This window comes from Molossus molossus, unplaced genomic scaffold (genome assembly GCF_014108415.1).
Source record: "Molossus molossus isolate mMolMol1 unplaced genomic scaffold, mMolMol1.p scaffold_m16_p_17, whole genome shotgun sequence".
Lineage (NCBI taxonomy): Eukaryota > Metazoa > Chordata > Mammalia > Chiroptera > Molossidae > Molossus > Molossus molossus.
This window is the reverse complement of record NW_023425352.1, coordinates 18,688,861-18,702,138: the sequence shown is the minus strand read 5'-3', so window position 1 is coordinate 18,702,138 and position 13,278 is coordinate 18,688,861. Positions and strand designations below refer to the sequence as shown.

Sequence of the window (13,278 nt, the reverse complement as noted above, 5' to 3'; positions counted from 1 at the left end):
GTTTAGATACCAGGAAGTTCGGATCAAGTTGAGGCTCCACTTTAATGACGATATACTCTTACAGACAATCTACATTATCCCTTTCTCATTTGCCTTGATTCATTAAATTCACCAATGAGTCTGATTATTTTTACCTTCTGTCTACATACAAATATCTATCTTGCTATGATATAGCAAATAGTTTGTGGTAAAAAAAAGCAAGTATAAAATGTGCTGTGAATCACTTCCTTGGGTAATCTATACCTACCAGGACTGTACTTAAGAAGAATCAACCGGAAAGGTTTCAGACACAGCAAAGATGGGTCCCCACTTCCTGGATAAAATACCAATGCGTTTAAATAATCAACTTGTATACATCATGTTTAAAATACTATGGAAATCTACATTCCCTTGTGACCTAAGAAAACATTATCCTTGTCCCATTATTCATACTAAAATGGAAGAAGAATGATATTAACCTGTCCAATGCTGGGAGGGAGGGATCAATTTATTCATCTAATCAGGACTCTGGTTAGGTTTTAAACCCTTGCTCTGTTTTCTTTCCCTAGTTCAGCCCCTCCCAAGCTGCGTTTCACTAGAGATCATACTCTGTATTGTATTAATGATGTTAAATATTGTAGCTTCCTCTTGGAGAAATGTTACAAAAAGTAAACTTGCTTAAAATTATGTAACCCAGGTTTCCCATGAATGCTATCTCACCCCTACCTACTCAGAACCTAGTAACGTCTTGGAGAAATGTTAGTGTCATGGGAATACAACTAGAGAAGTCACAGTAGAACATCATCAGTGCACTGTAGGATGATAGTTGTACTTCTGAGAGGTTCCAGGGTACTGACGTGCCTGCTAGTCCTGGATTCAAACGTCTTACTTCTGTTATACACAAGCTTGGTCAACTCATTTCGGTATATTACTTACATTCTCAAAGCCTGCTTCTTTAACAAACAAAATAAATAGCGCATGTGCTTGTTAGGAAAATTAAACGAAAGAATATATATATAATGCTTTACTAATAATTCAATGAATAATGGTTGTTATTGCTTCTATTTTTGTTATTATTTCCATCCGCTGCTGGACTCAGACATAAGGACATGCTTATGTAGCTATTTCTGCCTTCTACTTAAATTAGAGCCTGTTTTGCCTCCTATGACAAATGGTCATTGATCTTGTCACAAAACCTCTCAAATTCTTGTCATCCCTCATCCAGTACTGTCCTTCTCAGCAGCTGATATACTGACCTTGCAAATGGTAAGAGATGGGTAATTAGCCACACTCTAAAGTCATCCAGATCATCACACCAGTCACTTTAATGTGGGGTGATAAAATCTGTGAATTTTATGAGGCTTACCCTGCAGATTCTAACGATAAAATATGCTGTGGGAAGATAGGGAGGGCCGGGGGGAGTGCTACCTGAAATTTAAATGTGACTCTAACCAACCTAGCTCAATCCCACCAGCCACACTTGAAATCAAGAAGAATGGCCATCTGCAACAACAGCGTCACCCATAGAAAGATTTCTCCTTTTCCCTTGCTCTCTTCTCCCCCTTATTTTTGGTGTAAGACTCACCCAAAGTAGTCCTACACAAATATTACTGAGGGATATCACTCCATATTGGGGAAAACAAAAAACAAAAACAGAATGCATATCTGAAGAGTTCATTGTTGAAGAAATTTTCTCTAATAAATAATGTACAGATTCCATCATCAGTTCTGACCAGTTTGTATGAGTGTGGGATAAAGGGGAGACCTGAGACATTCAGCCCCTGGTTGAACTTCCCTGACCCTTTCACCCTTCATACCACAGAGCTTTTCCCCTCCCCGAAAGTAGCTTTCATCACTGGTCTGCTCCCAGCTTGTCAACAATACCCAGCCCATGTCACCCAAGGATTTCCTTGCCCTATTGATTCTCTATCACGATCATCATCCCTCCAAACTAAAAATATTCAGTCAGGACACATCAGCAGTTACTGGTAAGCAAAATACATAGGCAAAGTTAAATACGGCAGAAGAGTTGGGGGAAAAAACAACTAAAGTGCTAATCCTCTCAGTGGGGAAAAGAAGCTTTGTAGGTGTCTCTGGCTGTAGCAGGGATTAAAATGCTGGGCACTTCCTTTACAAACACATTGTGACCCAGAGCCTGGTAATAGGAGATTTTCATGATTTCAGGTTTTTTGTTTTTGTTTTTTTCAGAATTGACAAAACAAACCAAATATTTCTACTTGAGTTGATTTCTCAACTATAAAGAATCTCTGAAGCTGAGTTCTCTTCTCTTCGGTGGGGCCGAACACAAATGAGGTCAGGAGAATTTCTAAAAACCCAAAGTTACAAAGACACCTCCAGGAGCAACCTTTTCAATCACCCACCTTCCAGCAAAGATTTTCTCTGCAGAAGAAAATCCCCTTGCTCTTGGGTTGGTGTTTAACTCTGGGGTCTTGCTCAAGACAACGACTCACAACTAAGTGCACATGAGAAACACCTGAGGCAAATACAGTCCGGATCAAGTCTCGATGCTTGGTGTTCAAAGTGAGGTCCGTGCACCATGAGCATGAGCACCACCTCAGAGCTTTTGAGAAAACCAGAATCTGCATTTTAACAAGATCCCCAAGGATTTAAATGAATGTAAAATATATACATTTCAGGGTCCCTGTCATCAGAGATTCTTATTTATGTCTTTTGTTGCAGCCACAGCAGTGGTTCTCAAACTGTGGTCTCTGGAGAAGCACTAACGTCTTCACCTGGGGTGGCATTAAAAATGCAAATTATTGCACCCCAGACCTCCTCAATTAGAAACTTGGGAGCGGGGCCCAATAATCTGTGTTTTAACAAGTAATACAGTGATTCGAGTGCATACTAAAGGTATAAAACCCGGCTCAGGGGGCTATGCCAAATTTACCAGTATATTCATAGTCTGTTTTCCACAGATGGTGGGTCAAACAAGGACTTGTAACCCAGACCTTCACATTTAGAACAATCGAGGATATGCATGGGACCAAACGTGGGCACTTAATTGAAGCTAAGGCTTCTCTTGCCGAAATACGAGCTAAGCTGTGTTACTCAAGATCCATGCCAACTGGTAGCCAGCATGAGTGAAGCCAGACTGGAGAATGACACTGTGTCCTTGGTGACAGGGTTACATGGATTTCTGGGTCTTAACCATTCCTGAAGCATGTTCTATCTCCTGATTCTCTTGTATCTGAACTAGAGAGTTCCCCTGTAACTTAAGCTGATTTGAGTTGGCTTACCCCTTCTTTGAAACAGGAAATCCTGCGTGAAGCATTCCGCACGTCCAGTGGAGAAATAGAAGAGGACAATGCGTTCCTCCGACGAGAGGGTGTGCAGCTGATACGTTCACACCTCCGTGGTCAGTTCACCGAGCAGGAATGACAACCCACTTTAACATAAGAGATCGTTACAAAAAACCCTTCTTACATTGAAATGAACTCTTTAAAAGTTATATTTTACATTAACCCCAAACACCTGATTTCCTCTACCAAGTAACAACTCTTTAAGAATTTGAAGGTACATTCGCCTCTCGGCCTTTTGGCTAAGATCAAGTGTAGTATCTGTTCTTATCAGTTTAATATCTGATACGTCCTCTATCCGAGGACGTTATGTCAAATGTATTTTTGGAGCAGGGAGATGGAATAGGAGCTAAAAAAATAATAATAATAATTTGAAGGTACATCTGATGCACCCCACAAATATTATCTTCTTTAAATAAATATCCACATTTATTTTCCATCATAAAATGACTTTGAGTGCTCTCACTATCTTAATTGTTTGGCCCCGAATATCAATTTCTCAAATTTTAATCATTGCGAAGTACATCGTTTAGTTGACAGAAGTACAGCACAGTGCAGAACAGGGCTGTGCTGTAGAGTGGAAATGTTTGTGCAAGGATGACTTCAGTATTGAATTGAAGTGTATACTAAGGACTAAAGAGAAGATTTGAAGTTACTTTGGAAGTGGGTGCTGTATTGCCACTCTAATCAGACCTGTGCAGAGAACACACCAAATGCTCTCTTTCTTGTCATAGTGGATGGGACTATGCATAAGAGAATTCTACTTCTCGTGTTGCCCACAAGCTATTTGCTAGGTGGTGACTCTCAGTTGGGTAAGAGAGAGATCACCAAAATCCCCTAGAAAAAAGTTTTCCCCATCAGATTTTATACACCTTCCCCATCCCTCACAATTCCTATTCTGTGGTTGAAAACCAGAAAAATTTCAATGTGTTCTATAACCTGGATCTGACACTGTCATCCTTCTGATCCAATCACTTCACTAATTACTTTCCTTTGTGGTTATTTGCAACTTGTTAGCATATTAATTTAAACCTCCCCTTTCTACTTATTTTTAGTCATTCTACTCTCCTAAGGCATAGTTTGTGCATTATAATATATGGATAGCAATCGCCTTTTCTTTAGATAGTGCAAAGATTACATGAGACAGATTATATGTAAACTGATTGGTTTCAACATCTGGCACATATTTAGTGCTCAATAAGTCTTGGCTTTAAAAATAATGCCATGTAGGACTTCCATGAGCTGATTTTAGCTCTTGTATTCTGAATTCAAGCCATTCTCAATGATGTATACTTTTCATAACATGCATATTTTCTCTTTAATGCCTCTGTGTACACTCAAACACAATACTCAAGTCTTTTTTTACGTAGATTTCTATTCTACAGCATAACCCAGTTATCACTGTGCTGTTCTTTCTGGGAACTGAATGGTAATACCTTACAATGATCAAAACTCAATTTCACCTCACGAGATAAGATCCAGGATCCCAGCCTTAATGTTTTCTTTATCCAGACTCTGTCATATATTAATTACATCTTTTCTGGCAAATTCTTTAAGCCCCAAGTAAATATAACCCAGAAAGAATAAAGTTTCTGATATTTAGAACCTTATATACTAAGAAAGACCCAACTCAACACTAACACGTTAGAATATAATCTAATAAATACATATAGTATAGTCATTAGATATGTACTAAATGGAAATCTGGATATAAGAATAGGAAAATCTTGAAAGGTAACTTGGAGAAGACTGGTTTTGAGATGTATTTTAAAATAACCACTCAATATGGGCTAACGAACAGGAGAGAAGGGAGGTGGGTTTGGGGACGAAGGGAGGCAGAGATGAGCAAGTTCTATATTATGAAATATAACTTGAACAAGTCTTTCAAGCTTTATTTTCCTAAGGCAAGCAAATGTGTTCATTTGGATTCTCTACCTGTGTTTGCCTAACACATAACACATACCATATTCTGAATACATACCACAAATTCATAGGTGAAGCTTAACATATGTTGACCATTTTAGAGATGTCTAGCTTGAAATAATATGTGATGAGACTAAGTTCCACACTAGAAATTTACATTCCAACGAAAAATACTGCCACTGTGGGGAAATATTTTATCTAAATATTTGGAGGTAAAGAAAGGAGAGAATTAAAATTATGATTAAAAAAGACATTTACACGTTTTGCTGGTTTGATTAATCTTCTTTGTATTGTATGACTACCCACACTATGCAATGTACCATCTGGAAAACCAAACACAGAAAATCTGCTGGGCTAATGTTTTATAAATCTCTTGATTGCAACCTTCTCTGGTCTCCAAAGTATTATAAAGCTGACATAGAACGTGTAGACTGTCTTCTTTTCTAACTTCCTGACTCCCAGTAACTCGTTTCCATTATGAAACTTGGACAGTATCTTCAATTCCCCAAAACATCCAGATTGAACTATTTTAAGCAATTACATAAATGTGATGGGAACATGATAGCAAATATTTTCATTTCCAACAGTTTTCTTATTGAAAATTGTATTGGGTAGCAAATTTGTACAGATCTTTATGAATTGCCACTAGAAAATTTTAATACATTAAGGGTACTAAAACAAGTACACTATTATCAAATATACATGTCAGAATTGGATTAGAGATAAGTTTTTCAATTTCCAATTAATGTCATTAAGGAAATCATTAAGATAGAGGTGAGATGTGAACAATGACTGGGTAGAAAACACAGTCAGTATGATTTAAATTGGGAAGACTTGCCAGAAAATGATATCTTGTTAACTATGAAAAATGTTTATGAATCCCTAGCAAAATAAATTCAGGTAGGTCTTCAAATATCACCTACTCAAAACTGCTAAGTGACCAATTATACTCTGGATTTGCAGTTAGAGGGTAAGTTTTGTTTGGTAGAGCATTTTTTTTTTTTTTTTTTTATCCTCACCCGAGGACTTTTTTCCATTTTTTGTTCTGATAGAGTGGGAGGGAGAGAGAGAAAGAGAGAGAGAGAAACATTGACGTGAAGGGACACATCGAGTGGCTGCCACCCGCACGACCAACCAGGGCCGGGGACAAACTGCAACCGAGGTATGTGCCCTTAGTGGGAACCGAACCCGGGTCTCTCTGTACCTCAGGCCGATGCTCCAACCGCTGAGCCAAACCGCCCAGGGCTGTTTGGTAGAGCATTTTATTTATTTATCATTTAAATGACATTTATGTTAGAATAACAGAAACTTGTAGGTTTTATTTCTTGGCTCAATAAATATCAGTTATGCTATAAAATTATATTAAGTGTATAGACATCTAAAAATAAATTTGAAAATATACAGGGTGGGGCAAATCTAGGTTTATAGATGTTCGTGTGAAAAATAAAATAATAATTAATAAATGATACAAAATAAACTCTGTTTCATGGACTCTTAACAATAAATCTACTTTTGTCCTACCCTGTATTATTACTTACAATACAATAGTGAAATATTCACTCAAGAATAGAAAAACGAGGAGTTATTAAATGTTAAGAATTCTGATGTTGGAACAATTAAACTTAACTTCCACTGTTGCTACCTAACCATTATAGAGTGAGCTATATAAGACTGAATACATTTATGTACTCCTAATTTAGAAAGCAATTCCTTGAGCTAAAGCCCAGGAAAAGCACAATTCATAATTCACATAATTTTTATTTTTTTCTGAATTAAATGTGGACACATCTATTACTAAAATTGTCAACTAAGTTCTCAAAACAATTATATAATTTAATGAATATATAAGTTTGCAAAGATCAGAAGGCTCTAAATTAGTAATTGATCTCAATGCACAGTAGAGCATGTGATAATTGTATAGTCTTATAAGAAGGCTGTTCTGAGGGAGTACAAACTTCATTCAGATTGCTCCCAGAATTTGACTCTGGATCTCTCTGGAAATTAACAAACAGAAGTTGATATATATATATATATATATATATATATATATATATAGTGTTTTATGTAGGTTTCTGTTTTTGTTCTTTATTCTTATTTTTAAGTATTTGCTTTTTAAATGAATTAATTATTAAACCTTTACATTTGTATAACTCTGTAATATTTCTTCTTTTTCCTCCTAAGTCCCAACATATTAATTGTTAGTGCTGATCCTCCCATAATGATTTTCTATGTACATTTAATTGTAAATTAACATTTTGTTTATTTTATGTAATAGTAATATTTTCTTCCCTAATTTAAAAAATATTTTTACTATTTTTTATTAACTTAGCCATATAAAAATGCTATTATGCTGTCTAATATCTCAGGGTTTATTTATTTATTTGTTTTGCTTTTTACATTATGGTTTCTCAATTTTTTACTTCTCCCTATAAAATTATACAAATATTTTCTTCAAATGGTTTATAGTTTTATACCGTAAGCTATAACAAATCAAGTGTGTGTGTGAGTGTGTGTGTGTGTGTGTGTGTGTTTAATTCTTTAAATTAAATAACTACATCATTAGGGTCCTGATATGAAAAAGGTGACACATTCAAACAGGGTAAATTAGAAGGTTTAACAAAGTGCCCATTTGTAAAGATTAGGCAAGGTTGAAGAAACAGCAGAAATAGTGAAGTGCCCTTTCCTTCCTTCTACTTGGAGGGGATGAAATGGCAGGAAAAATGAGAGAGTAGTTACCAGAACACTGCATGAGAAAGCTACCTAAAAGACATGGCCTTTAGGAAAAAAATGGTTGAAACCTTCTCACAGTCCAGCAGGAAGGTATGTGAAGAAATAAATACATCAACCTCACTCTCCTTTTATTCAAAGTTTCTTGCTTTGGTGCCTCTCTATGGCTGAACTCTATAAGAAACCACAGGACAAAGGGGCCTGATGATGTAATTCACAGCACTAGTCTCATAAATGGTGAAGGGTGGAAAGAGGATCCAATATGACAGCCATTAGTTGCATGCTGCTCTTGAGTACTTGAGATGTGCTCTTTCTGAAACAATTGTGGATGGGATTTTTTTTTTTTTTTTATGTTCCCTTTTTGACAGTTCATGATTGATAGAGAAAAATACAACTGATTTCTGGATATTTATTTTGTATCCCGCTACTTTACTAAAATTTAACCAAGGATGTAAAAGACCTGTACTCAGAAAATTATAGGACATTGAAAACGATACAAATAAGTAGAAGTATGTACCATGTTCATGGATAGAAAGAATTAGCATCATTAAATACTATCTATACTATCCAAAGCAACCTACAGATTCAACACAATTCCTATCAAGACACCAATGGCATATTTCACAGAACTAGAACAAATATTTGAAAAATTTATATGGAACCACAAAAGACCCCAAATAGTCATAGGGATCTTGAAAAACAAGAAAAAGTTGGAGAAATCATGCTACTTGATATCAAACTATACTACAAAGCCATAAAAACACACATACAAATCAGTGGAATAGAATAGAGAACCCGGAAGTAAACCCACACCATTATAGTCTATTAATATTTGACAAAGGAAACAAAAACATACAATGGGATAAAGATAGTCTATTCAATAAATGGTGCTGGGAAAATTAGACAGATACATGCAAAAAAGTAAAAATAAAACTAGACCACCTTCTTACACCACACACAAGAATAAATTAAAAATGGGTTGAAGACAAATGTTAGACTCAAAACAATAAAAATCCTAGAATAAAATATATGCAGTAAAATCTCAAACATTTGTCATAGCAACATTTTTTTCTGTTATAGGTCCTCAGCAAGGGAAACAAAAGAAAAAAATAAACAAATGGGACTACATCAAACCAAAAATTTTTCCACAGCAAAGTAAACCATCAAGAAAATGAAAAAACAACCTACTGAATGGGAGACCATATTCACCAACACATCTGATAAGGGTTAATATTCAAAACTTATGTAGAACTTATAAAACTCAGCACCAAAAAAACCCCAAACAATCCAAATGAAAACTGGGCAAAGGAGCTGAATAGACACTTCTCCAAAGAGGACATACAGATGGCCAATAGGCATATGAAAACATGCTTAACTTCTCTAATCAACAGAGAAATGCAAATTAAAACCACAGTGAGATATAACATGTCAGAATGGCTATCATCAAAAAAATTGACATAAAACAAGTGTTGGCCAGGATGTAGAGAAAAGGGAACCCTTGTGCACTGTTGGTGGGAATGCAGACTGGTGCAGCCACTGTGGAAAGCATTATGGAGTTACCTTAAAAAATTAAAAATGGAACTGCCTACTGACCCAGCAATTCCACTTCTAGGAATTTATCCTAAGACACCCTAATCGTTAATTCAAAAGAATATATGCACCCCTATGTTTATTGCAGCGTTATTTACTATAGCCAAGATTTGGAAGCAGCTCAAATGTCCATCACAGATGAGCGGATAAAACAGCTATGATACATTCACACACACAAACATATATATATATTTTTTAAATGTTAGTTTTTTTTTTTTTTTCTTTATTGGTTTTAGAGAGAAAGGAAGAGAGAGGGAGAGAGAGATAGAAACATCAATGAGAGAGAACACTGATTGGCTGCCTCCTGCATGCCCCCCACTGGGGATTGGGTCCACAACCTGGGCATGTGCCGGACAAGGAAACGAACTGGTGACCTCTTGGTCCATGGGTTGATACTCAACCACTAAACCACACTGGCTGGGCTGAACCAAAGTATTTTTTTTTATTAATTTGTTTTTATTTTGGTGTAGAAAATTTGACTTATCTCCATCTAGGCCATTCAGAAATTGGTTATCCGATTTGGGAATTATCCACAAAACTCCCTCCACATTTTCTTTGGCACGTCTATGAAATACCTAAAAAAGGAGGGAGTGACAGTGGAGAAAGTATAATTCTAAATAGTCTGTATCAAAGTATATATGTATATTTGGAAGGAAATGTCATTTTTTATGTTGGTAATTCATACCATCTAGTGAAATGGTCCATGACTCCATTTATCAAGATCTTGTTTAATGTTCTTCTATAAGATTTTATAGATTTCTTTATGGTAGCAGTTATATATTTCTTGTTAAATTCACTTCTAGTTGTTTTATACTTTTTGGCCATCGTTATAAATTATTATTTTCTACTTCCATGCTTGACATATTGTTTGAATAAAAAAAAACTTTTGGGGTTTAGAGATTTATTTTGTAATCAAACATCAAATGACTTACTAACTACTATATGTTAGTTTCACTTGAGTATATTAAAAGCACAAGCATGTTATTTGCATTCTAAGTCAATTTTCCTTTACTCCTATGATGACCTATTTTTAGTTATATTAACTAGATAAAACATCTACTACATTGTCAGTAGTGGTGATAGCAGACACCCCCGCCCTGATCCAAATTCCAATGAGAATGGCTTTGCTGTCTCACGTATTATGATAATATTTGCTGTTAGTTTTGGGTAAATAAATAGGATCAGGTATAGGCAGTTTTCTACTCTTTCTATTTCCCTCACACTGAATTTTATTTACAATGAATTTTGTTCTCCTTTCACTTGTGGATATATTCTTTATATTCTGTCTATTAATTTAAATATATTGTTCATATTTTGATAGATTACCAACATCAAACAAATGTTGGCATTCCGAGAATAATCCCAACTTTCTCATGGCATCTTATTTCTTTAATATATAATTTAAAAATTTTTTATTTAGAATTTTCTCACCTGTATTTATCAATACATTTTGTCTATAGTTTTGCACTGTGTTTTTTAGGTTTGACTTAAGACATTTTCTGTTAACTTTACAATTACTTGAAGAAATTTTGAGATTTTTCTTTGGCATGTGATTATTAGAATTAAAATCACCTTTAAACTCAATTCTTGTATAATCTCAAGAAACCTATAATTCCTAACCCCAGTCGGGGCGTGTATGGGAGGCAACCATAGGGTTGTTTTTCTCTCTCAAATCAATAAACATCAATGTTTGTCTCTCTCTCTGAAATCAATAAACATAACCTTGAGTAAGGATAGAGAAAATAAATAAAAAGAAAAAGATGCTCTGCATCAATATTTTAAGTAAACTTTTAATCAAAACATACTACTCATAATGGCCAAAATCATAAGTGTACACCTTGCTAAATTATTATGAAGTAACTATAGGTCTGTAGCCACCAATGAGATTAAGAAATACAGTATTCCGGTATCAAAGACACTACCTCTGCTTCTGGTTCCAGTAATTTTTCTTATATATCTTTGTTTATGTAGGTGCAGACAGAATTGAAGATGCCCCCCACTTCTCCACCCCTGCCTAATGAACACCACCTTCTGTGTTCACGCCTTTGTCTAACCTCATCCTATCGAGTGTGAGCGAGAGCTGTCTTGCTTCTAACCGAAAAGAAGACAGTCAAGGTCATGGGACGTCACTGTGCTTAAGTCATGTTATATATGATTTCATGTGCTCTAGAGACCCTTATTCTTGGCTTGGCAAGGTAAGTGACCATGTTGGGAAAATCCACGTGGCTAGAAATTGAGGGCAGCCTCTAAGGAACCGAGAGCCATGTTCAGTTGAAGGCCAGGGAGAAGTTAGGCATTACATTCTTGAAGCCACGAAGAGATAAATGTTGCCAACAACGTCATAGACTTGAAAGCATATTCTTCCCCAGCCAAGCCTCCAGATGACAACGAGCAGATACCTTGATTGTTTCTTTCCGATACCCTAAGCAGAACTGCAAATCCAAGCAAGTGACAAGTGCAGACGAGAAACACCTATTTAATTGGCCCTCTGCCTTCATTTCCCTTCATTTTATTTTATTACTAAATTATACCAAATAACAAATTATACCCTTTATTTCTAAATTTTTATTTAAGTTTAAAATTATGCAGACAAATTTATCTTTAATTCAATTCATGATTTTAATAGTTTCCGAGTTATTTTGGGTGAATGCTACTTAGGGAACACTGTTTATAAAAAAGAGTTTTATTTTTCCACTAGCTAATATAGAGTGTTCTCATAGAGCTATAAATGGGCTCGATATTCATTATGCAAATAAATAGAACCAGACAAAATTAAACGGGTTCAGCTTTGTGGCATCATTACTGGGATCTAATTTGGGGCGTCAGGCCTCTAAGCTAAGAGAGCTATGGGAAGTCACATTAAGTTGCTCTTGATAAATAATAAGCCATTTTAAATAGAAATTTCACCAAAAGGGGGATGACCTAAAAGGAGGAAAGGTTATAAGGAGATGACACTAGGTGCTGATGACTCCATTACATACTGACTGCTCCGTGCCTGAAGGTGTCTTTAACATTTCATTCTATTTTATTTGGTTCTTGATCAACTCTCAGCCTCCAGATTTTAGGAACCAATCATCTATTTTTACCAGTTTCTTTCTGGTAAACTGGGAGATATATATTGTCATTTCTTTAACTTTTTGAGTGATGAGTCAGAGTGAAACAAGGACAATTTCCTAATGTGTTTAGCACAAAACTAAACCTAGATGCTATTTCTGCCTGTGCCATCAAGAGTTATATATCTTTGTGTAGAGAACTTCATCTTTAAGGGTCTTGATTTCCTCCTTGATTAAAATAATAGTAATAAAAAAATAATATAGGTGAGATGGATGGACCAGATGATCTGATAGACAAATAAAACCTTAGATATTAAGGTGGAAAGAATATTAAAGACTATCTAATTTATAGTCCTTATATGCAAAAGGATTGAATTGGGTGAAATAAACAACTCATGGGACCTGGTTTTCTTTCATTCAGTTTCTGGTTTTATTTTTACTATGGCACCATTTTTAAGTGCATTTTTGCATTTATTTAAGTTTCAAAACATATGTACACAATTCCACTTTTTTTTTTAATGCAACATAAAAATGCCCAAGCAACCCTGGTTGGGTGGCTCAGTTGGTTGGAGCATTGTCCCGTACCCCAAAAGGCTGTGGGTTTGATTCCAGGTCAGGACACATACCTAGGTTGCAGGTTTGATCTCCAGTTGGGGTGCATATGGGAGGCAACCAATCGATATTTC

General features: G+C 35.7%; 1 non-coding gene across 1 annotated transcript; it reads left to right on the top strand.

Annotated features, from left to right (window-relative positions):
• Positions 1-3,521: 3,521 nt before the first annotated feature.
• Positions 3,522-3,716, top strand: LOC118632838. The gene has a single exon (XR_004960094.1). It is a non-coding gene; the product is annotated as a U2 spliceosomal RNA (small nuclear RNA).
• The last annotated feature ends 9,562 nt before the right edge of the window (positions 3,717-13,278 follow it).